The sequence below is a fragment of the Ranitomeya imitator genome, chromosome 3, assembly GCF_032444005.1.
Source record: "Ranitomeya imitator isolate aRanImi1 chromosome 3, aRanImi1.pri, whole genome shotgun sequence".
In the NCBI taxonomy this organism is placed as follows: Eukaryota; Metazoa; Chordata; class Amphibia; order Anura; family Dendrobatidae; genus Ranitomeya; species Ranitomeya imitator.
In genome coordinates, this window is record NC_091284.1 from 96,157,890 (window position 1) to 96,184,745 (window position 26,856).

The 26,856-nt window shown below is 42.5% G+C and overlaps 1 protein-coding gene across 1 annotated transcript in view; it reads right to left on the reverse strand.

Moving 5' to 3' along the window:
• TAOK1 (TAO kinase 1) overlaps positions 1-26,856 on the reverse strand; it is a 109,985-nt gene that overhangs the window by 69,125 nt on the left and 14,004 nt on the right. The gene's annotated exons all lie outside the window — the stretch shown is intronic.

Sequence of the window (26,856 nt, forward strand, 5' to 3'; positions counted from 1 at the left end):
TTCAATGCATTCCTATGTGTGCGGAATCGCTGCGATTCTGCACAAAGAATGAGCATGCTGCGTATTTTTCTGCCATGCCATTCCGCCGAGGAAAAATACGCAGCATTAGCACAGCACTGCCGAATCCCATTGAATTCAATGGACTGTGTTGTGCATGTGTTTTCGTAGCATTTGCGCCGCGATTTTGAGGCGAAAAAACATGGCAAAAACGCATACAATCTGCTATGTGTGCACATGGCCTAAGGGCTCATGCCGTCGTCCGTGTAAATCGGTCCAATCTTGTTCTGCAATGTACAGACTGGCCGCGGATCGCTCATCCAGAATGTGACAGCCTCACGGATGTTACACGAGTGCTATCCGGTGTTTCACGAGACAGCACTCGTACCAATGCTATACTATGGCGCAGTGCAAATCTCAGTGTTTTTTTTTCTATAGAGCAAAAGGAAAAATTTAATTCTCCCTTTTCTCCGCACCTGTGATGCAATTCTCTCATCGGAGATAATCTGATCACCCTAAGCGGATATTTGGATCGCATTCTGATCAGAGTTTGAGTGTCACTTACATGATCAGATTCTCTGGGAAGAGAGAATCATTGCTCGTGTGAGGGAGCCATGATTGGGAATTAGCCAACCACATTTATAAGAGGGTGTTCACACTTCTGCTACCATATTTTTTTTCTTTAGTTTTATTATTTAGCTTTACCCCCTCAAAATGATTTCTCAATGGATTTGTACAGATTAGTGAGGACATTAAAGATAGAAAAAGTTCTGAAATTCTTCTTGGTATGATTTTTTTTTTTATGTGACAAAAACCTGGTATATTTTAATTGGGGTGTATAGACTTTTTAATTCCACAGTTTAAAAACCAGTTCAATACAGATGACAACAAAGAAAATAAAATAATCATTGTTTTCTCTGGAAGAAAATCAGACTATTTTATACCCTGGCATGAACTTAGCCTACAACGGTCAGCTAATGGAAGAGCATATGACCGGACCTGTCTGTCAGCCTCCTCCAACTGAAAAACACTTCACATAGGAAAGCAGTTTTCCAATTGGTGAAGGCTGATGATTAGGTCCAGTCGCATGCCCCATTAGCACCCAACCTCTAAGATTTGTTCACATCTCATTTTGGGTGGCATATAGGCCAAAATGCAGGCATACAATGGCAAGTGACAGACTTTGGCTCCACCGTATGTATGTATGTATGTATGTATATACATACATACATACAGTGGAGCCAAAGTCTGTCACTTGCCATTGTATGCCTGCATTTTGGCCTATATGCCACCCAAAATGAGATGTGAACAAATCTTAGAGGTTGGGTGCTAATAGGGCATGCGACTGGACCTAATCATCAGCCTTCACCAATTGGAAAACTGCTTTCCTATGTGAAGTGTTTTTCAGTTGGAGGAGGCTGACAGACATATCCCGTATATTGATATATATATATATATATATATATATATATATATATATATTTATTTATTATATTTTTACTTTTTTCCTCTGTATAGAAAAGCATAAGCAGACTAAGGATTGCTACACATAAATACAAAAACATTTGAACATCATATAGTACGGGATTGTAAAGCATAGTAGTAGATCCCCTGGCGGTTATTTATGTACTTTCTTACAACAGATCTGATTCTGATCTACCCGACGTCAGCATCTTATTACGGGACAAAAGAAGGGGGATTGTTCCTTCAGGGAGAAGCATGACCATTTCATCAGATTCTCAGATTAGCATCCACATAATACAGACTCTGAACCCTCCTCATTCCTGAGAAGCTTATACAAATGCCACTCTCCAAGAACGCTGATAATGAGATCCAAATCACACAAAAACCTAAAGATCCCAATTCATAATAAAAATGCAGATATAAAACGGCTTCCTATTAATGATGATGAGACCCATCATAACTGTCATGGGCACTGTTGCGGCTAGTGTGATCAGAGATTTTATTCAGAACACAATTTAATCAGCACAAAATTAAAAAAAAATTCTGTTTCTAGAAAGCAGAAATGAAATGAACCATCGGCATTCGCATTGTATACACAGTAAAAGGAAACCGACAAAAAATAGTTAAGCCACCAGGATGAGGTGTCATGGGGTGCTAGCCTCCATATTTGATGCAGATTTACATGGAACCTGTCACTTCCACAAATGCAATGTACCTGCAGATATGTTGCCAATATCTTATGTAAATAGCGATTAAATCATGTCTGGCTACCTGATGGGAGCAGCCAGTACAGGGAGAAAATTACATTTCATTTTCCCTGCAGCTGCTCACTTCTAGTCATTGAGGTGTTGCAGGGAGCGCACAGTAATCACTTGCACTGCGGCGTGCCCAACAGCATCCTGCACACAGGCGTGCCCAACAGCATTCTGCACCCAAGCGTGCCCAACAGCATCCTGCACCCAGGCGTGCCCAACAGCATCCTGCACCCCTCCGATGACTGGAAGCACTGGTAAGGCAACCAGACATTATTTAAATGTTATTTACCTACTGATTACCCCTATATCTGCAGGTAAATAGAGCTTATGGAGGTGACCACCTCAGCATCACTAATATCCTCTGCATGTGCACATTATATTGGGATATGTAAGAAATGCCAGCACTTATGGAACAGGCACATTAAGGGTCCGCCAAATGACAAAGCTTTTCTCATGGAAAGAGTTACCAAAGGGCTAACACAATTCTGAGATAGATCCATCTATACACACACACACACTAACCAAAATGAAGTCTGCTGTTGGCAACTGTGATTGCAGATCTGTTCATAGTCCATCAAATATATTTGAAAGCATTACTCGTTAATACTGCATCACTGTCCGAATTAGGGAATGTATATTGTGAACCCCATGAGCACATCTTTGGCGTGTGGGAGGATGGAAACCCATGCAAATATGAGAACATCCTTACAGATATTGTCCTTAGTGGGATTTGAACCCAGGATCCCCCTCAGCCCTGCAAAGCAAGAGTGCTAACCACAGAACCACCATGCTGTCTGTGAAACAGATCCAGCACAAGGATCACAAAGTTGAGCGCTCATCTGAACTTATACTTTTATCTGATACTTTGCCTTTTTAATGTGGTGGGATTGTTTTTGCTCTGTCAGCATACATTCAATGGAGAGTGCATTGGATGAGTGCATGCGGGACCACTGCTATTATCTATTACATTCGTGCAGGAAGCCCTCTTAAACCCCAGTTCTGATGACCACTGAGGTCCAGAGAACATACATTTGCAACCTATATACAAAAGGTGATAAATATCCATTTTTGGACAATCCTTTTAACACCTAAAAACCCGTTTAGCTTACACACATGATCCGACGAGCATCTTTTTAGGTCTAATGTACCAAGATTTGACACACATTGATCCATTACCAGGTTGGCAGCTTACACCTGTATTTTATCACTGTTGCTCCCGAGTACGGTAATTTATTTTTCCGTTCAGCCAGTTTGCGAGATATGGGACTTATGGTCTCCACTAACGGGGCGTAACTCACAGGTTAATAATGCAAAACAGCTTAAAGACATGCCCTCCTCACTTTTTTAATAAATACACTGCTCAAAAAAATAAAGGGAACACTAAAATCCCACATCCTAGATATCACTGAATGAAATATTCCAGTTGTAAATCTTTATTTATTACATAGTGGAATGTGTTGAGAACAATAAAACCTAAAAATGATCAATGTAAATCACAACTAATATCCCACGGAGGCCTGGAGTTGGAATGATGCTCAAAATCAAAGTGGAAAATGAAGTTACAGGCTGATCCAACTTCAGTGGAAATGCCTCAAGACAAGGAAATGATGCTTAGTAGTGTGTGTGGCCTCCACGTGCCTTTATGACCTCCCTACAATGCCTGGGCATGCTCCTGATGTGGCAGCGGATGGTCTCCTGAGGGATCTCCTCCCAGACCTGGACTAAAGCATCCACCAACTCCTGGAGAGTCTGTGGTGCAACGTGACGTTGGTGGATGGTGCGAGACATGATGTCCCAGATGTGTTCAATCGGATTCAGGTCTGGGGAACGGGCGGGCCAGTCCATAGCTTCAATGCCTACATCTTGCAGGAACTGCTGACACACACTAGCCACATGAGATCTGGCATTGTCCTACATTAGGAGGAACCCAGGGCCAACCGCATCAGGATATGGTCTCACAAGGAGTCTGAAGATCTCATCTCTGTACCTAATGGCAGTCAGGCTACCTCTGGCGAGCACATGGAGGGCTGTACGGCCCTCCAATGAAATGCCACCCCACACCATCACTGACCCACTGCCAAACCATTCATGCTGAAGGATGTTGCCGGCAGCAGATCGCTCTCTACGGTGTCTACAGACTCAGTCACGTCTGTCACGTGGGCTCAGTGTAAGCCTCCTTTAATCTGTGAAGAGCACAGGGTGCCAGTGGCGAATTTGGCAATCCTGGTGTTCTGTGGCAAATGCCAATTGTCCTGCACGGTGTTTGGCTGTGAGCACAACCCCCATCTGTGGACGTCGGGCACTCAGACCATCCTCATGGAGTGGGTTCCTAACCATTTGTGCAGACGACTGCACATTTGTGGCCTGCTGGAGGTCATTTTGCAGGGTTCTAGCAGTGCTCCTCCTGTTCCTCCTTGCACAAAGCCTGAGGTAGCGGTCCTGCTGGATTGTTGCCCTCCTAAGGCCCCGTCTCCTGGTGTACTGGCCTGTCTCCTGGTAGCGCCTCCAGCCTCTGGACACTACGCTGACAGACACAGCAAACCTTCTTGCCACAGCTCGCATTGATGTGCCATCCTGGATAAGCTGCACTACCTGAGCCACTTGTGTGGGTTGTAGAGTCCGTCTCATGCTACCACGAGTGTGAAAGCACAACCAACATTCAAAAGTGACCAAAACATCAGCCAAAAAGCATTGGTACTGAGATGTGGTCTGTGGTCCCCACCAGCAGAACCTCTCCTTTATTGAGTGTGTCTTGATAATTGCCAATAATTTCCATCTGTTGTTTATTCCATTTGCACAACAGCATGTGAAATCGATTGTCAATCAGTGTTGCTTCCTAAGTGGACAGTTTGAATTCACAGAAGTTTGATTTACTTAGAGTCATATTCTGTAAGTATTCCCTTTATTTTTTTGAGCAGTGTAGATATATACAGAAATAACCACATGTATGGAGTGGATTTTGCAGTTGCAGACATTTCTGAAACATCTGTTGTGTGTAAATTTAGCCTAAATTTACGATGTTAGACCAATATACATTTATTCTGCTCCCTTGATAACCTTGAAGCCATTTATATAACTGATTAGGATGTAGCTACAATACTTAATAAATGTTAAAGAAAAACAATTCACAAATGGAGACCAAAACAATCTGTTAAACCAAAGCATTTTAAAAAGGATGACATAAAAGAAGCCCGTGAAAAGTTGAACTAGTGAGGGCCAAGAGGTACCAGAATATAGCTTCTGAAATGAGAGTTTGCGAGGCGGAGTATGCTCTGGACTTGTGTACTGTCTAGTATCCTGTTGAAAAGGACACATGAAAAGAGCAACGAGTGGACAGCGTCGCCTGATATAGCAATGTTGAGAATGTCTATGCTTTACAGTTTACCTCCAGGCTCGCCCATCTCAAAACTTATCAACATGCATGAATACATGCATATCTATTGTATAAAATGGGTGAGGTCTTAATGAAAAATAAATATGGATCACTAGCACGTGAGGAACGGAGGAGCACGTACATGAAAATTGTCCGATATGCAACAAATATAATGTGACATTTTGTCTCCACATTTTGTTGTTTGTAAATAATGTACACAGGAACAGAAAGAAGCCCTTCTGTATGGACGTGTCAGGATTCACACAAGTCATTAGTGCCACAACTGACTCACAGTGATCAGCTCCTCTGTAATTAGCAGACAATTCTTCCCTTCCCACAGCCTATATGTGGATATAAATAACCCGTTTGGTTAATATCCTTCCTACACATCTGCAATCAAATTAATTTACAGAACTTTGTACTGCGTGGTGGGGAACAATCTATGTAATACAATCAATATCAGCATTCCCCTTAAAAGAGGACGTGTCGCCGGGTCATGAGTCACTAGTTTTATAACACTTTTTTCCATAGCTCGACTACTCATTTTTTTTTATTTTTTTTTTTTTTTAATTTGGTATTTACTGCAAATTTTTATGAGCTTCACTAAGGGGGCATGGGTCACAAGGCAAAAATGAACAGCAGCCTAAGGACACGCCCCAGAGGAGCCTGTGAGCCACGCCCCTTGTAGAGACAGTAAAACTATACATATTGTCCATACTAAATAAAAAGTGCCCATATGTATGGAACAGTATACATAACCTGTAAAAAGAAAAAAATAAATACTCAGGTGGCAGAAAAAATGGCAAATTTTTTTTACTTGGTGACAGATCATTTTTAAGGCAAACTTAGTCCCTTGCTAGTGTATATATTGTATGAAGCCAGATTATGATTAATGGGCTGCAGTAACTCAGCAAAAAATGCTACATTCCCACATTCATGATTTGCTGCGGTTTTGATGAAGTGGCCAGATGTTACAGCATAGTGGATGGGATTTCTAGAAATACCATGTCCACTGTGTGCAACCGTGGATCACCCGCGGAGCCCGACCTGTGGCGCATCTTTCAGTTCCGCAGCATGTCCATTTCCCTTGTGGAGGGGCTAGTCTCCGCAACAGAAATTTCTACAATAGAGTGGATTGGATGCGGTAAATCCGCATGGTTCAGCTATCACGTGCGGATTGGTCTGCATGAATAAAACGCAGCCTCTAGTACGCAGCGAAAATATGCTGCATCCAAAACGCTGCTACTTCCTGATCGTGAGCATATAGCCTAAGGCTACGTCCCCACGGTCAGTATCGGCAGTGCTTTGGACACAAAGACATGTCAGCTGCGTCCAAAGCGCTGCCGGCTTTTGAACTCAGGTGATTCCGCATGTGTTCATTGAACCATGCGGACTCACCGCACCCAATACATTGGACGGTGATATATATCTTGCGGAAACTGAGCATCTCCACAAGATAAATAGTCATGCTGCGGTCTGGAAAGACGCGTGACATGCCTGTCTCCGCAGGAAAGCTGCGGGAGTAAGTGTGCTCATAGTGGACATAAGATTTCTTGAAATCCCATGCACTATGCTGTAACATCTGGCCGCTGTGGATGTACGCAGCGTTCAACCTGCGGCGTTTACGGACAGTGGGAACATACCCTAAGAAGTAATTTTACAGAAGCTGGTAATCAACTTTCACATAAAATCTTCTTCCTGACTATCTTCCAAAGCATCAGAACAACTGGGTGATTTAATATATGACCAGAGGTCAGTCTATGTGCACCTGACGTCTCGGAACCCACATGAAAAAGTGCTTTAAAAAAGCCAAAAAGATTCTTTACCACTTCAGCCGTCCAAAACCACAAAGCTTTTAAAAAGTGACCTGACTATTCTTCGTGTTGCTGTTTGGAAGCCACTCACTATTAATGCACATAATTACTTAAATAAGTTACAACAAAATAAATAAAAAATTGTGGCTAAAATCACCACAAAAGACGTTCGGAAAAAAAGCCAAAAAAGGCGGCTGGCTGTTTCCTGAATCGTTTTTTGCAGGAAAAACTCAGCAGATAGGTTAGTGCCTATAAGATAACAAGTGCACATACCCCTGAAGAGGACCTGTCAAGGTCAGTTTTTACTCATTTCATTCCTGCTCCCCTGAGTATTCGGTTTACTATTTATTTTCCCTTTTTAATCCTCTATATGGTTAGAGATTTAAGACTTATTTAGCACTTAAAAAAAAGTCCACATATTTCGAAAAGCATGTAAAAAATACCAAAACATATGAATACTCAGGGGAGGAGCAGAATAAAATTAAGACAAAATTCACCCACTTTTTACCCAGTGACACTTACAGTGACGTTTACAGCATGAAACTCCACCTTCTACATTCACATTACATAAGAGGCATGCTGGTAAATGTAGTAACTGCAATAGAAAGGGGTTGTTCCTAATTTTATATTAAAGGCAATCTGTCAGGAGGTTTTCCCTCCATTTCATAGCAGCATAATGTAGACGCAGAGACCCCAATTCCTGCAATAAGAGCTGCGGACTTCCTCTGTCAAGCCCCGCCCACTGCCACGCCTCTTCCTTCAGCTCCATCTACGGCTGCATGCGTCCTGCATACCCCACCTTTAACATTGGGTACGCAGGCCATGCGGATGTATGCTGATGTCTCCGCATGCGTCGTTTTGAAGCTGCGCCGACAACAACAAAATCCTAACATGTTGCGTTTGACGCAGTTGAGCACAGACGACGCATGCGAAGGCATCCGCATACATCCGCATGGCCTGGATACCCAATGTTAAAGATAGGGTACGCAGGACGCATGCAGCCGTAGGCGCAGCTGATAGAGTCGCGGTAGTGGGCGGGGCTTCAGAGGAAGTCCGCAGCCCTGCCAAACGCTAGTCACTCACTGGGCTGCTCGATGTCATTCTAATAAAAATTAGAAATTTCCCTGCCACAGATCCAGCAGTGTTCAGAATGCTGAGCTCTGTATAATGCCGCCCACATCACTGATTAGAAGCTTTCTGTGTACACTGTAAATGGGTAGAAAGCCGCTAATCAGTGGTGGGGTTATATAGGCCTCATGAATATTGAGGACTACATGGCAGCAGGATTACTAGTCCTCTAGTGAATCTCCTGGTGATAAAACAGTGATTTTATCAAAACTACACTAAGCAGCCCAATAAGTAAATACATCTATCTATATAATAGTCTAAGGGGTACTTCCGTCTGTCTGTCTGGGAAATCCCGCGTCGCTGATTGGTTGCGGATGGCCGCGACCAATCAGCAACAGGCTTAGTCCGGCCGCGAATTGGCCCCTCCCTACTCCCCTCCAGTCAGTGCCAGTGTGTCACCCCATCCCGGACCAACTTTTTACTACTGATGCTGCCTATTCAGCATCAATAGTAAAAAGATGTTAAAAATAAAAAAAATAAAAAATTGTGCTATTCTCACCTTCCGCCATCCACCGATGCACGTGATGCTGCCGCCAGCTTCCGTTTCTAGTGATGCATTGCGAAATTACCCAGATGACTAAGGGTGTGTGTCCACGTTCACGATTGCATCAGGATTTGGTCAGGATTTTTCATCAGTATTTGTAAGCCAAAACCAGGAGTGGAACAATTAGCGGAAAAGTATAATAGAAACATATGCACCACTTCTGTATTTACCACCCACTCCTGGTTTTGGCTTACAAAAACTGATGTAAAATCCTGACCAAATCCTGATGCAATCCTGAACGTGGACACATACCCTGGGTAATTTCACAATGCGTCACTGGGAACGGAAGCTGGCGGCAGCATCACACGCAACAGGGCAGCTTTGGTGGACACTGGAGGGTGAGTATATAACTTTTATTTTCTTTTATTTATTTATTTTTTAACAGGGATATGGTGCCCACACTGCTATATACTACGTGGGCCGTGCTATATACTATGTGGCGGCTATATACTACGTGGCTGTGCCAAGTGCGACATACATACATACATACATATTCTAGAATACCCGAATACCCAATGCGTTAGAATCGGGCCACCATCTAGTCATTAATAAGGGTCTCTGCTCCACATTATGCAGCTCTCCGATTAGATGACAAAAACCTGGTGACAAATTCCCTTTAATGACCCAACCACGGGATGGGTTTGGGGCCAACATCCTACTGATCCGCTATTATCAACTCCGGTGGTGGATGGATGTTCAAGTGTACGGAGTGGAACACCCAATGGCATACACATTGTTTGGATGACATGGTTTGTATTTCGTTCTATTTTTCACTACAGATTTTAGAGCAACACAACCACCAAAGAAAAAAAAAAATAGAGCTTAGTAACATACCACAACCTTACAGATATATTTTCTGTGGAACTTTTGCCAAGGCTTTGCAATGACACTGCCAGCCCTGGAATGTAGAGACACCCACTTTTTGTTTATCTATTCATAAATTTCTAAGAAGAACAACAGAGGACGTCACAGTACAGAGTTCTAAGAAAAGATAATCCAGAATTGTTATTACATGGGGAATACAAGTATTTACTAAGGAGACCATGTCAGCGGAGCAGATAGATTCCCTGTAAGCTGCTCCTGCACAAACCTGGTTGCAGGGCAATAGGATTCCCACCAGGCAGGCTGCCAATTCCCCTAGACTGATCCTTTTTGGGTTGCTTTCCACAGATGCCAAGAGACGTTTAGGGTCAGTTATAGTCCAGTAGAGTCATGATGGAGATCTAATCGCCTTCTACAGTAATTTGCTGATCCATTTTATCCAATGAAACAATCACAGTTGCTCATTAGATACATAGCAGCAGAAAAACAAGAGCAAGACAAAAAACCAATACAATTCTAGACAACTTGACGGCTCCAGCCCAACATATCCAACAAGTGATTTCCCTGTGTAAATCGCCCTGTATTAAGTTACACAGGAATGACAACTACAGGCTGACAGCGAAGCTGATAAAACGCTACAATGACTAATGAGTTCAGCTAAGGTTATACCACTGCCCTTAAAGTTTCACAGGCTAGCACTATGCGCGGTCCTGCTAATGACGAAGTACACGACCGCAAGAGTAGTTTATGCACTTTATGCATAATAGGAAATAAAAAACAGATTATAAAATAAAGAAAAATGCCAAATGAGTTAACATGTGGATGGATCAAGCCTGAATCTGCCCGTACACATTAGGCAAATGTCAGGTCAAGCCACAGTAATAGGTGTGAGGGCGAAAGCAGGAACTGGCCGGTCTTACACCAGCTCACAATCAACACACCTCAATTTACTGACGGCATTAAAGGGAACCTGTGAGCAGGTTTTTGCCATGTAATCTGACAGCATAATGTAGAGGCTGAGACACAGATTTCAGCAAAGTGTCATTAGGCTGTGAAGGTTTTATCACCAGATTATCGCTGCCCGGACAACAGTGCACCTGAGCCCTGGTCCGAACATACCCACTCCTCTGATAAGCAGCTCACTGTCCATTGACAATTTACACAGAGATGTGGTATGGATGGCGTTCACTTTTTCAGCTCTGCTACCTCAAAAAACTGTCAGAAATGCTGCACACAGTAAACTAAGTGATACATCGTTGGAATCCGGGTCTATTACTACATCATGCTGCTCTCGAACGAGGTAGTAACAACCTGCTGACAGATTCCCTTTAAGTGGTAAAAAGTAATCTGAAATATTAGAAACACAAATGTCTGCTCCATGTTAATGAAAAAAATGCCATTATTTTCTAGGACAAGTTTTAATTAGTTTTTCCTATGGCTAAAAAGAAATGTAGAAGATGGATAGTTACTAGTGATGAGCGAATATACTCGTTAATCAAGATTTTCCGAGCACGCTCGGGTGTCCTCCGAGTATTTTTTAGTGCTCGGAGATTTAGTTTTCATCGCTGCAGCTGAATGATTTACATCTGTTAGCCAGCTTGATTACATGTGGGGATTCCCTAGCAACCAGGCAACCCCCACGTGTACTTATGCTGGCTAATACCTGTAAGGCTAGGTTCATATTGCGTTAGAGCAATCCGTTTAGCGCCTAGCGCTAGCGGATTGCGCTAACGCAATGTTGTTTTATGGGGTCGCGTTAAACGTCCCCTCTCTCGCAGATCTCCGATCTGCGAGAGCGGGGAACGGACCTCGGGCGCGCCGCGGACGCTGCAAGCAGCGTCCGTGGCGCGCCACAAAACACCGGCACATCGCTAGCGCGTGCCGAAAATGGCACGTGCTAGTGATGCGCGTCACCATTGCTGTTAATGGGCGCGCTAACGGATGCGTTGCACGGCGTTAATTTCGCCGTGCAACGCTGTCCGTTAGCGCAGTCACATTAACGCAATATGAACCAAGCCTTAGTCATTCAGCTGCGGCGATGAAAACTAAATCTCCGAGCACTAAAAAATACTCGGAGGTCACCCGAGCGTGCTCGAGAAATCTTGAGTAACGAGTATATTCGCTCATCACTAATAGTTACAGATATTCCCAACTACAGAACATACCAGAGGTGCATGACACGTGCAAGGTCCTATTGCTGGACCTGCATCCATACTCAACATTGAAATTGTAACACCAAAAGTAAAAGTTATAGAATTATGGAAATAGCAAGATAGATAGTCATGGTAATGATCCACAAATGACAATTTTTTTTTTTTTTTTTTAAACACCTCAGTTCACTATCTTTCCCCCCCCCCCCCCCCCCCAAACAGGCCATACAGCTCTAGAGATATGTGCATTTAACTTAGCACTCCCAACATGATAATTTTTATTGTCTGAGCAACGCCCCCTTGTACAGATTTCTCTAGGGGGCGGGTATTTAGGCTGCTTTGCTTAGGCTACTTTCACACTTCCGTCTTTTAGAATCAGTCACAATCCGTCAAAGTGTTGAAAAGACGGATCCTGTGCAGACTGTAAAAACGGATGTACTGGATCCTGTTTGACGGATCCATCAATGCAGCAGCTGCAGGAAAAATGGGTTAAATTAACCCCTTCGCGCCAGCCGCCGTACTAGTACTGCGCTGCCGGCACTGCATAAGTGCCAGCAGCAGTACTAGTACGGCGCACCGATCACCGCGGTCTCGCGCTGAGCGCCGCGGTGATCGGGTGCGGGTGTCAGCTGTATATGACAGCTGACACCCCGCAGCAATGCCCACGATCGGCGCTATCACCGATCGCGGGCATTTAACCCCTCTGATGCCGCTGTCAGTAGTGACAGCGGCATAGAGGGGGATCGCGCAGGGACGGGGGCTCCCTGCGCTCTCCCACCGGAGCAACGCAATGAGATCGTGTTGCTCCGGTGACCCGGAAGGAGTCCCCGGATCCAAGATGGCCGCCGGACTCCTTCCGGGTCATGAAGTGACCTGGCTAGCCGGCGCCTGCTAAGAGCAGGCGCTGGCTTCCAGGTAAGCTGCCTGTCAGATCGTTGATCTGACAGTGTGCTATGCACAGTGTCAGATCAACGATCTGATCTAATACAGAGATGTCCCACCCTGGGACAATGTTAGAAAGTAAAAAAAAAAAAAAAATAGAATGTGTAAAAAAAAATTTTAAAAAAATCCCCAAATTAAAAAAAAAAAAAAAACATTTCCCAATAAATACATTTATTTATGTAAAAAAAAAAAAAAAAAAAAACAATAAATGTACACATATTTGGTATCGCCGCGTCCGTAACGACCCGCTCTATAAAACTATCACACTAGTTAACCCCTTCAGTGAACACCGCAAAAAAAAAAAAAAAAAAAACAAGGCAAAAAACAACGCTTTATTATCATACAGGCGAACAAAAAGTAGAATAACACGCGATCAAAACGACGGATATAAATAACCATGGTACCGCTGAAAACGTCATCTTGTCCCGCAAAAAAAAAGCCGCCATACAGCATCATCAGCAGAAAAATAAAAAAGTTATAGCTCTCAGAATAATGCGATGCAAAAACAATTATTTTTTTATATAAAATAGTTTTTATTGTGTAAAAGCGCCAAAACATAAAAAAATTACATAAATGAGGTATCGCTGTAATCGTACTGACCCAAGAATAAAACTGCTTTATCCATTTTACCACACGTGGAACGGTATAAACGCCCCCCCCCCTAAAAGAAATTCAGGAATTGCTGGTTTTTGTTCATTCCGCCTCCCAAAAATCGGAATAAAAAGCGATCAAAAAATGTCATCTGCCCGAAAATGTTACCAATAAAAACATCAACTCGTCCCACAAAAAACAAGACCTCATATGACTCTGTGGGCCAAAATATGGATAAATTATAGCTCTCAAAATGTGGTGATGCAAAAACTATTTTTTGCAATAAAAAGCGTCTTTTAGTGTGTGACAGCTGCCAATCATAAAAATCCGCCAAAAAAACGCTATAAAAGTAAATCAAACCCCCCTTCATCACTCCCTTAGTTAGGGAAAAATAATAAAATGTAAAAAAATGTATTTATTTCCATTTTCCCATTAGGGCTAGGGTTAGGGCTAGGGTTAGGGCTAGGGTTAGGGTTAGGGTTAGGGCTAGGGTTAGGGTTGGGGTTAGGGTTTCAGTTATAATTGGGGGTTTCCACTGTTTAGGCACATCAGGGGCTCTCCAAACGCGACATGGCGTCCGATCTCAATTCCAGCCAATTCTGCTTTGAAAAAGTAAAACAGGGATCCTTCCCTTCCGAGTTTTCCTGTGTGCCCAAACAGTGGTTCCCCCCAACATATGGGGTATCAGCGTTCTCAGGACAAGTTGGACAACAACTTTTGGGGTCCAATTTGTCCTGTTACCCTTGGGAAAATAAAAGCATAGGGGATAAAATATCATTTTCGTGGAAAAAAAAAAATTTTTTATTTTCACCGCTCTGCGTTATAAACTGTAGTGAAACACTTGTTGGTTCAAAGCTCTCACAACACATCTAGATAAGTTCCTTGGGGGGTCTAGTTTCCAATATGGGGTCACTTGTGGGGGGTTTCTACTGTTTAGGTACATCAGGGGCTCTGCAAATGCAACATGACGCCTGCAGACCAATCCATCTAAGTCTGCATTTCAAATGGCGCTCCTTCCCTTCCGAGCTCTGCCGTGCACCCAAACAGTGGTTCCCCCCAACATATGGGGTATCAGCGTTCTCAGGACAAGTTGGACAACAACTTTTGGGGTCCAATTTGTCCTGTTACCCTTGGGAAAATGAAAGCATAGGGGATAAAATATCATTTTCGTGGAAAAAAATATATTTTTTATTTTCACGGCTCTGCGTTATAAACTGTAGTGAAACACTTGTTGGTTCAAAGCTCTCACAACACATCTAGATAAGTTCCTTGGGGGGTCTAGTTTCCAATATGGGGTCACTTGTGGGTAGTTTCTACTGTTTAGGTACATCAGGGGCTCTGCAAATGCAACATGACACCTGCAGTCCATTCCATCTAAGTCTGCATTTCAAACGGTGCTCCTTCCCTTCCGAGCTCTGCCATGCACTCAAACGGTGGTTCCCCCCCACATGTGGGGTATCAGCGTACTCAGGACAAATTGGACAATAACATTTGTGGTCCACTATCTCCTGTTACCCTTGGGAGAAAAAAAAATTGCGGGCTAAAACATCATTTTGTGGAAAGAAAAAATGATTTTTTAATTTTCACAATGCTACATTCTAAACTTTAGTGAAACAATTGGGGGTTAAAAGTGCTCACCACACATCTAGATAAGTTCCTTAGGGGGTCTTCTTTTCAAAATGGGGTCACTTGTGGGGGGTTTCCACTGTTAAGGCACGTCAGGGGCTCTCCAAATGCGACATGGCGTCCGATCTCAATTCCAGCCAATTTTGCATTGAAAAGTCAAATGGCGCTCCTTCCCTTCCGAGCTCTGCCATGCGCTCAAACAGTGGTTTATCCCTATATATGAAGTATCGACGTACTCAGGACAAATTGCAAAACAACTTTTGGGGTCCAATTTATCCTTTTACCCTTGGGAAAATAAAAAATTTGGGGCAAAAAGATCATTTTTTGTGAAAATTAAATATAATTTTTTTTTTACGGCTCTACATTATAAACTTCTGTGAAGCACTTGGAGGTTCAAAGTGCTCACCACACATCTAGATTAGTTCCTTAGGGGGTCTACTTTCCAAAATGGTGTCACTTGTGGGGGTTTCCACTGTTTAGGCACATCAGGGGCTCTCCAATCGTGACATGGGCTCCGATCTCAATTCCAGCAAATCTCGCATTGAAAAGTCAAATGGCGCTCCTTCCCTTCCGAGCTCTGCCATGTGCCCAAACAGTGGTTTACCCCCACATATGGGGTATCAGCGTACTCAGGACAAATTGTACAACGTCTTTTGTGGTCCAATTTCTCCTGTTACCCTTGGTAAAATGAAACAAATTGGACCTGAAGTAAAAATTTTGTGAAAAAAAAGTTAAATGTTCAATTTTTTTAAACATTCAAAAAATTCCTGTGAAGCACCTGAAGGGTTAATAAACTTTTTGAATGTGGTTTTGAGTACCTTGAGGGGTGCAGTTTTTAGAATGGTGTCACTTTTGGGCATTTTCTGTCATATAGACCCCTCAAAGTCACTTCAAGTGTGAGGTGGTCCGTAAAAAAATGGTTTTGTAAATTTTGTTGCAAAAATGAGAAATCGCTGGTCAACTTTTAACCCTTATAACGTCCTAACAAAAAAAAATTATGTTTCCAAAATTGTGCTGATGTAAAGCAGACATGTGGGAAATGTTGTTTATTAACTATATTATGTGATATAACTCTCTAATTTAAGGGCATAAAAACTAAGAGTTTGAAAATTGCTAAATTTTCATAATTTCCGACAAATTTTTGTTTTTTTCACAAATAAATGCAAGTCGTATCGAAGAAGTTTTACCACTATCATGAAGTACAATATGTCACGAGAAAACAATGTCAGAATCACCAGGATCCGTTGAAGCGTTTCAGAGTTATGACCTCATAAAGTGACAGTGGTCAGAATTGTAAAAATTGGCCCTGTCACTTAGGTGAAAACAGGCTTTGGGGTGAAGGGGTTAAAGGAATAGAAATCCTTCCAGGCATGCTCAGTGTAAAAAAACAGAATCTGTTGATGGATTTCGTCATTTGACGGACAGCAACGGATCCTGCGCCCATAGGCTTCCATTCTAGCCAATGACGGACGCCGCAGGATCCATCGCTGTACGTTTTTTCGACGCAGACAAAAAACGTTACATTGAACGTTTTTCCCAGACGACGGTCCGCCAAAACACGACGGATCCGTCGCACGACGGATCCATCACGACGGATGCGACGTGTCGCGATCCGTCGCTAATACAAGTCTATGGGAAAAAAGCGGGCACATTAACAGGATCCTTTTTTTTCCCAAAACAACGCATTGCAACGGATCTGAAAAGACGGAAGTGTTAAAGTAGCCTTAATTACTATGCGGTCACAGCATCTTGTAGAAGACCCTAAAAAAATTACCACTAAATAAAAAGACCTGTCTCTCTAAAACCCTACGGCGAATTAAGGAAAAAAAAAAAAAAAAATTACTCAAGGAAACAGCTGGAATAAAATAGCATTTCTTGACGTGGTGACAGGTGCTCTTTAAGTACAGGGTTAGAGGAGTTGAGTAGACAATGCACCTAGACAACCGCTACCATCATTAAACTTTGTATTTTTTTCTATTGAGGAATAGCTTATTTTGATGACCATTTAAATGATCTACCCAATTCCTAGAGGCTATAGTAATTTATCTGCCCTTCACTCAATAGGCCGTGTTCATAAAAGAAATCACCCATTCATTGTTTACGTGAAGAACAGGTCAGACTTGTCGTGGTCACTAGACAAAAAAACCCCTTTGGACAGCAACACAATTGGGAGACCGACAGCCAAAGTAACAATGATAATGCAGATACATCACATCCCACCATGTGAATCCATTGGGCACCAAAGCGATGTATGGTACGTTTATCAGAAATGACCATTAATAAAATATAGGATAATTTTTTCCTGTTACTACTAGTTTATTTACACCGAGACGCCAAGGGAGACGTGAATAACAGATTTCCTTATGACAATGATATTCGGCACCATCTGAACAATCCAGTTTAAATGTCGAGTTGTTGGAAGCTGAGAAAACAGACAATAATAAAAGGAAGCATTATGATGGCTAAATGATGAGGTGAGAGCAAGTCCAAAACAGCAGGTCTTCTGGCTGTCCCTAGTGTAAAGTCGTAAGTAGCTACCAAAACAGTCTAAGAAAGGACAACTAGTGAACCAAAGAGTCATGCGTGTGCGAGGCTCGGGTAATTCTAGCTAGATTACATAAAAAAAAAAACCCATCAGAAATGGAGCATGAAACGATGAAAAGGATGGCGTGGTTATTACCGTATCTTGTGACATCATACTCACCCTCCTTGCGCGGTCCTGCACGCCCCTGCATTTCTGTTGTCCCGGCGCCACTCTCCTCCCGTAAGCTGTCAATGTCAAGTGGAACCGCTCATTAAGGTAATGAATATGTACATGTCTCCACTCCCATAGGTGTGACCGCTGAGCAGAGGAGAACCGGCGCCGGGACAGATGCAGTGACGTGCAGGACCGGGCACGAGGAGGACGGGGAGGACGCCGAGCCACGAATAAAAGGGGAAGGACGGGGAAGACGCCGAGCCACGCATAAAAGGGGGAGGACGCCGAGCCACGCATAAAAGGGGGAGGACGGGGAAGACGCTGAGCCATACATAGAAGGGGGAGGACGCTGAGCCGTGCATACAACTAGGAGACCGGGGGAGCCACACATAGCAGAGCAGGGATTAGGGGACAATGCATACCGGGCTTATACTCGAGTCAATAAAGCTTACCCAGTTTTCCTTGGCAAAAGTAGGTGCCTTGGCTTCTACTCGGGTCAGCTTATACTCGAGTATATACAGTAATTTTTTTTCTATGCGGATGTATGGTCCGTTAAATCACTTGGATATATGAAGATCCCCATAGATTATAAAGGCCATTTCTTCTATGCCTGAAAGCGATAGACTTCTGAATGAGGCTTGCAATTGGTGAACACTGCACCATAACCAGATACAAACTCTGCCCAAAATACACTTGTAGGCAAAGAAAATCATTCCAGTGATGCGCATGAATGTAGACCAACACGTTCTTTTTGTTGAAATTTGCCGTATGACATTTATTATTCTGTTAGATGCTCTACAGCATCTTACAGACAGACTCTTGTTTTTAAACTAATAGTGAACGCTGACCGCTTCCATTTGTAGTCTATTGCTAAGGAGCGTCTAACAGAATTTTAAGTTACTAAGCAAGTTTTGATTGAAAATTCGAATATTTATAATAATAATTATTATTTTTATATAGCGCTAACATATTCCGCAGCGCTTTACAGTTTGCACACATTATCATCGCTGTCCCCATTGGGGCTCACAATCTAAATTCCCTATCAGTATGTCTTTGGAATGTGGGAGGAAACCGGAGAACCCGGAGGAAACCCACGCAAACACGGAGAGAACATACAAACTCTTTGCAGATGTTGTCCTTGGTGGGGTTAGAACCCAGGACTGCACTGCTATCCATTGAGCCACCGTGCTGCCACACATTTTGCTGCTTTTCATTACAAATTCAGAGAATAAACTAAACTAAATTTGTAAGTTATACGATGAGAGAGTAGGTGTCTGGTGTCAAATGCTGATGTATAACTGCACTAATTTCAATAAAAGTGTATTTTTATGGGGCTTGTCTCCGAGACAGAATGCAGTTAAGGGTAGACAGCGAATTTCCAGCTAGAAAACCTTTAGGCTACGTTCCCACGATCAGGACGTAGCAGCGCTTTGGAAGCAACGTAGGTTTAATGACATATACCTCCGTTAACCTATAAAGCAAACTTTTAAACTGAAACCCCTTTCTAGAGTGGTTTTGCACTTTTTAGAAAAGTGGACCCCCATCTGATCAAATAGTCAAAATACAAAAACAATACTCTCTGCTCCCTTGGTCCAGCAACAGCTCCCTTCCCCTGCCCCGATGTCCATGTCTTGGCTGTAGCAGTGTCATGATGACTACAGTACGCATCCATGATGCAGTCAATCACGGAGGTCAGCCACATTGCTTTTGTTGACATGAGCTACAGAAATCAGCAACTGGCTGCAGTGGTGATGGGGGCTGAGGTCACCAGAAGAGCATCAGAGGGTCGAATCTGGACCGAGGAAAGGAGAGTACTCTCTCCATTTGTTTTATTACTTCCATCGTATCGGTTGGTGTCCACTATAAGTCCATGTTCATTAGATTTGTTTGGCCAAATTGTAAAATTCCTCCACTTCAAAATCACTGCGTGTATCCAGAATATATTGTTTTCACCACGGAGATCCTCCCTTTTTCTAGTTCGGATTCTGCTTCCTCTCATGTGGTGGTTATACACCTAATAGTCACAATATTTGTGGTCAGTGATCATTTTCATGTTAGAAACATGAAGTAGCAAGATGGGTGTCCGCTTACTGGGTAAACTGGGGAACAGCCATCAAAGGTAAGAAGATAGGGCAAAGTAAAGAAAATAGGATACAGAAACATGGCATGGGGCAAGGGCAGATACCCTATTTTCATGCATGGAGTTCATGAACAGGATGTTGCTTGTAAGAAGAAATAGGGAAGAAAATTCTCACAGAAAATTGGGGAAAAGTTACATAAAACTCAAGAGTACCTCTGAAAAAAAGGCAAGTGGATTTACAGAGTAAGCATACTGTGGTTGCCATATTATGGCTCTGCACAATACACACGATAATGCAGCAGCATGCAGTCTTAACCCTTTCACCGCCGAGCCTGTCTGCACCATGATGGTAAGGCAAATCTTACAATTCTGACCACTGTCACTTTATGTGGTAATAACTCGAATGCGTCAATGGGTCCTACTGATTCGGAGGTTGTTTTATCGTGACATATTGTACTTCATGATAGAAGAAAAATTTCTTTGATATGATTGCGCTTGAGAAAAAAAAAAAGAGGAAATTTGGCAAAAAATCTGAAAATTTTGCTATTTTCCAACATTAAATTTTTGAATGCCCTTATATCCCAGAAAATACTTAAATAACATTTCCCACATGCCAACTTTAAATCAAACAGTAAATCAAACACAGTTTTTGAAACGATTTTTTTGTTATAAAGGGATAAAATTTGACCAGCGATTTCTCATTTTTCCCAAAGAAATTTACAAAACCAATTTTTTTTTTTAATTTTAGGTACTATATCACATTTAAAGTGACTTTGAAAATACTCTTAATACTCAAAAGTGACACCATTCTAAAAACTGCACCCCTCAAGGTGCTCTGAACCATATTCAAGAAGTTTATTAACCCTTCAGGTGCTTTCACAGGAATTTGTGGAACGTGGAAGGAAAAAAATGAACATTTAACTTTGTCACAAAAATTTTACTTTAGACCTAAACATTTTTATTTTAGCAAAAAGAGGACCCCAAAATTTGTTGTGAAATTTTTTCTAAGCATGCAGATACCCCATATGTAGGGGTTAACCACTGTTTGGCAGCACAATAGGGCTCGGGAAGGAGTATCTTAAAAGGAATAACCTCATGACCCAATATCAACATGGGTTTACTAGGGACCGTTCATGTCAGACTAATTTGATCAGCTTCTATGAAGAGGGAAGTTCCGGACTGGACCAAGGACACGCAGTGGACGTAGTGTTTATGGGCGTTTCAAAAGCTTTTGATATGGTGCCACACAAAAGGTTGATGAGAGCAATGGGGGATAGGGGAAAATATGTGTAAGTGGGTTGAGAGCAGGCTCAGGGATAGGAAACAAAGGGTGGTTATTAATGGAGCACACTCGGACTGGGTCGCGGTTAGCAGTGGGGTACCACAGGGGTCAGCATTGGGCCCTCTTCTTTTTAACATATTTATTAGTGACCTTGTAGGGGGCATTCAGAGTAGAATTTCAATATTTGCAGATGACACTAAACTCTGCAGGGTAATCAATACAGAGGAGAACAATTTTATATTACAAGATGATTTATGTAAACTAGAAGCTTGGACTGATAAATGGCAAATGAGCTTTAATGAGGATAAATGTAAGGTCATGCACTTGGGCAGAAGAAATAAGATGTACAGTATAACTATGTGCTTAATTGTAAAACTCTGGGCAAAACTGTCACTGAAAAAGACCTGGGTGTATGGGTGGATGACAAACTCATATTCAGTGGCCAGTGTCAGGCAGCTGCTACAAAGGCAAATAAAATAATGGGATGCATTAAAAGAGGCATAGATGCTCATGAGGAGAACATAATTTTACCTCTATACAAGTCACTAGTGCGACCACACTTAGAATACGGTGCACAGTTCTTGTCTCCGGTATATAAGAAAGACATAGCTGAACTGGAGCGGGTGCAGAGAAGAGCGACCAAGGTTATTAGAGGACTGGGGGCTATTTAGTTTGGATAAAATGAAGGCTTAGGGGTGATCTTATTACAATGTATAAATACATGAGGGGACAGTACAAAGACCTTTCTGATGATCTTTTTAATCATAGACCTGAGACAGGAACAAGGGGGCATCCTCTACGTCTGGAGGAAAGAAGGTTTAAGCATAATAACAGACGCAGATTCTTTACTGTAAGAGCAGTGAGACTATGGAACTCTCTGCCGTATGATGTTGTAATGAGTGATTCATTACTAAAATTTAAGAGGGGACTGGATGCCTTTCTTGAAAAGTATAATGTTACAGGGTATATATACTAGATTACTTGATAGGGCGTTGATCCAGGGAACTAGTCTGATTGCCTTATGTGGAGTTGGGAAGGAATTTTTTCCCCAGTGTGGAGCTTACTGTTTGCCACATGTTTTTTTTATTTTTTAGGGGCAAGTTAGGAAAGGATATGGGTTGAACTAGATGGACTTAGGCTGGGTTCACATAGCGTTAATGGCGTCCGTTAGACGGACTACGTTACACCGCGGCATAACGCGGTGGTAGCGTAGTCCCTAACGCCGCCATTAGCTTCTATGTCAGATGCATCGCTAGCGCACGCCCACAATGGGCGTGCACTAGCGATATGCCGTCATTGAGTGACGGACCCTGGGACGCGGGCTGCAGCGTTTCCGGGTCAGTTACTGCTAGCGCAGATAGAGCTAGAGGATGCTCTATCTGCGCTAGCGTGATGGAGAATGTCAGCACTTGCGTCAGCAGCCCGTTCACGTATGTGTTGAATGGGCTGCTGTTTAACGCAATGTGAACCCGGCCTTAAAGTCTTCCTTCAACCTTAAAAACTATGTTAGTATGTAATTGGCTTTTTGAATGTAAAATTTGCTGGATTAATTAGTGGATGCCATGTTACGTTTGAAGAGTCCCTGATGTGCCTAAACAGTGGAAAACCCCTACAATTGACACCATTTTGGAAACTAGACCCCTCAGACAACTTATCTACATATGTAGTGAGCACCTTGAACCCCCAGGTGCTTTACAGAAGCTTATAACGTTAAGCCATGAAAATAAAATCACATTTTCCCCACAAAAATGTTATTTAGCCCCAAATTTTACATTTTCACAAGGGTAACAGAAGACATTGCACCGTACAATTTGTTGTGCAATTTCTCCTGAGTATGCAGATATCCCATATGTGGGTGTAAAATACTATTTAGGCTCACAAAAGGAGTGATGTTTTGAAACGATCTGCCAGTGTCATGTCTCGTTTTGAGAGCCATTGATGTGCCTCATCAGTGGGAAAACCCCCACAAGTGACACCATTTTGGCAGCTACTTCCCCTCAAGGAATGTATCTAGATATGTGGCGAGCAAATTGAACCCCCTACTGCTTCACAGTTAAGGCTATAACGTAGAGCAGTGAAAAAAATAAAATAAAATTAAAAAAAACCAAAAACATTTTTCCCATTAAAAAAGTTATTTTAGCCACAATTTTTTTTAGTTTCACAAAGATAGCAGGAGAAAACGGACCCCAAAATTTGTTGTGCATTTTCTCCCGAGTACGTGGATACCCCATAAGTGGTTGAAAACTACGGTACTTTTCAGACACCGTGCAAATATTTCTGCTAAATTCTATTTAAAAAAAAAAAAAACGAGAAGAAGCGAAATATTGTTGTTCACATTTTTCTGGACTGGTTTGAGGGTGACATGTCACATTGGCAGCACCACCGAGGTGCCAGGACAGCAAAACCCCCCAAATAAGAGACCCCATTTTACAAACTACACCTCTCAATGAGTTCATCTAAGGCCGGTTTCACACGTCAGTGGCTCCGGTACGTGAGGTGACAGTTTCCTCACGTACCGGAGACACTGACTCACGTAGACACATTAAAGTAAATGTGTCTCTGCACATGTCAGCGCGTTTTCACGGACCGTGTGTCCATTTGCAAAACACGGAGATATGTCAGTGTTCATGGGAGCGCACGGATCACACAGACCCATTAAAGTCAATGGGTCCGTGTAAACACGTACCACACACGGATGCTGTCCGTGTGCCATCCGTGTGCGGTTTTTTCCGTCACAGGGTTAAAATTGTAAAAATTGTTGCAATACACGGACACACGTACAGCAAACGGACAGCACACGGACCCTAAACGTACTCACGGACATCACACGGATGGCCTACGTGAGCACACGGACAACTCCGGTACCGGAATTATCTGGACGTGTGAGACTGGCCTAAATGTGCAATGATCATATTGACACTACAGGTGGGTCACAGAATTTTATACCATCGGGGAACAAAAACAATTACATTTTTACCATCAAGATTTTGTGCTAGGCCCAGATTTTACATTTTCATACTGGAAAACAAGTAAAAATATGTGGCTGTACAGTATTACTTAGCCATACGGCTAGACTCAGGATGGACAGATGGCCGTTTGCCTCCTGGAGAGCAGATTTTTCCTAAAATAGTTTGGGGACTCCATATACAGAGCCTCAGTGCTAGAAGAGCAGAATCCCCCCTCAAGTGACCCCATTTTGGAAATTATACCCCTTTGGGATATTATCTACAGGTGTAGTGACTTTTTTGACTCCATGGGAATTTTCCAGAAACAAGTAGCACTGGATGTTCGAGTGACATCTGCAATCTGCCACAGTAGTAACCAGTACGTTTTAGTGCCGGTATATTGTCCCCAGCTCATGCACCTATAAATTAGGAGGGTCCTTATCGCTACTGAAATGCCAAACATGTGGACGCTAAATGTGGATTAGGCACACTGGGGCTCAGGAGGGGGGCATTTGGATTTGGGAGAACAGAATTTGCTGAATTTCTTATTGGGGGGGGGGGGGGGGGAGAGGGTAATTTCACTTTTCCAGAGCCTCTGTAATACCAGTAACATGGAAACCCCCTAAATTTATGTTGAAAGGACAGACCTGAGTGGGGACTTGCTTTTTTGTGGATTGAATTTAAGCTTTTGTTGGAAAATTTTACATCAGAGGTGTCAAACTGCATTCCTCGAGGGCTGCAAACAGGTCATTATTTGTGTAGGTGATTAAATTATCACCTGTGCAGTACAAGGAAATCCTGAAAACATGACCTGTTTGCAGCCCTCGAGGAATGCAGTTTGACACCCCTTTTTTACATGATGTGGATCACATTTATCCGACACACTACGCTGAACACTTACATGGGGGTTTCCCTTTAAATTTTCGAGTGATGTAGTTCAGATGAAACCCTCGAGGGAGCACTGAGGCAGCAGTTACTCTGGACTCAGTCTGGCCTCAGCGGTGTCTTTTTTTTTTTCCGCCAGAGGTGCAGAATATTGTGGCCAACGGCACTTTTGCGCACTCCTAATAAATAGTATACCGCCATATATGACAGATCAGACTGCGTCCTCAGTGCCTTCATATGCCTCTGACTGAATCATGTATTTCAGTTATTTACACAGAAATCCCTATGTAAGCGCTCAGCGTAGAGCGCAGGATAAATGTGGGCCAAGCTTTACTACGATCTTTGGGAGGGAAAATCAACAAATCAGAATCAGGTGAAGAATTGCTTGTATTTAATGCTTGTGGTGCAATCGCAGCGATACCAGATTTATATCGAGTTTTTATGTTTGGCTGCGCTCACACACTAAAAGACGCTTTTTTGCTTTCAAAAACTTTTTGTATCATATTTTGAGAGAGGTAATTCCATATTTCAGCTGAAAAGTCACGTGAAGGCTTTTTTTGTGGGAGAATTTGATGTTATTAATTTTTTTTCCGATTTATGGGAGACAGAATTAACAAAAACCCACAATGTAGGAATTGCCTTTTTCATGCCGTTTCGTGTATGGTAAAAATCGATAAGACAGCTTTATTCTTCGGGTCAGTACGATTACAGAGATACCACATCTATATATTTTTTTATGTTTGGCGCTTTCACACAAACCATTTTTATAGAAAAAATTATTATTTTTGCATCTCTTTATTCTGAGAGCCATTACTTATTTTTCGGCTGATGGAGCCGTATGGCAGCTTGATTTTTGCAGGACAAGTTGACGGTTTCATAGATACTATTTTTATTTACACTCGTCTTTTTGATCTTGTTTAATTTCACTTTGTGTTCAGCGGTATGATAATAAAGCATTGTTTTTTTACTTTTTTTTTTTAAAGTCTGGTTGTTCCGGAAGCAGCGATACCAAATATGAGTACTTTTATTGTTTTTTGTTTTTTTTTGTTTGTTTGTTTGTTTTTTTTGGGGGGGGAGATGGAGGGGGGGGGGCTAGTCCATGTCTATGGTACAATATACGGTATTTTTAAATAAGTGTTTCAAATTTTGTGATTTAATATATATATATATTTACAACTTTTTTTTTTTAGCCGATAACCAAGGTAAAGTCACAACTAGCTTGTCTGTTGACGGATGTCGGAAAGTGATAAGCTGCCACAAAATACATATGATGCAAATCACCAGGCAAAGGCTCAGCAAGGTAAAAGATTTATTTGATCCTAGTTTAGCTTTCCACAGGTAGGTGCAAAACACAGTCAGGCCCAGGTCCTGCTCTGCCCTGTTTATTTCTAGAGATGAGCGAATTTGATCGGGTCAGAGCTTTCACTGCCAAAAGTACCAATACCAGATTTAAAAACAACAGTATCCCCTGTGCTTGATTGGCCAGCAAACTCGCCTGACCTTAACCCCATAGAGAATCTATGGGGTATTGTCAAGAGGAAGATGAGAGACACCAGACCCAACAATGCAGACGAGCTGAGGGCTGATATCAAAGCAACATGGGCTTCCATAACACCTCAGCAGCGCCACAGGCTGATCGCCTCCATGCCACGCCGCACTGATGCAGTAACTGATGCAAAAGAAGACCGACCAAGTATTGAGTGCATTTACTGAACATACACTTCAGTAGGCCATCATGTTGGATTTTAAAATCATTTTTT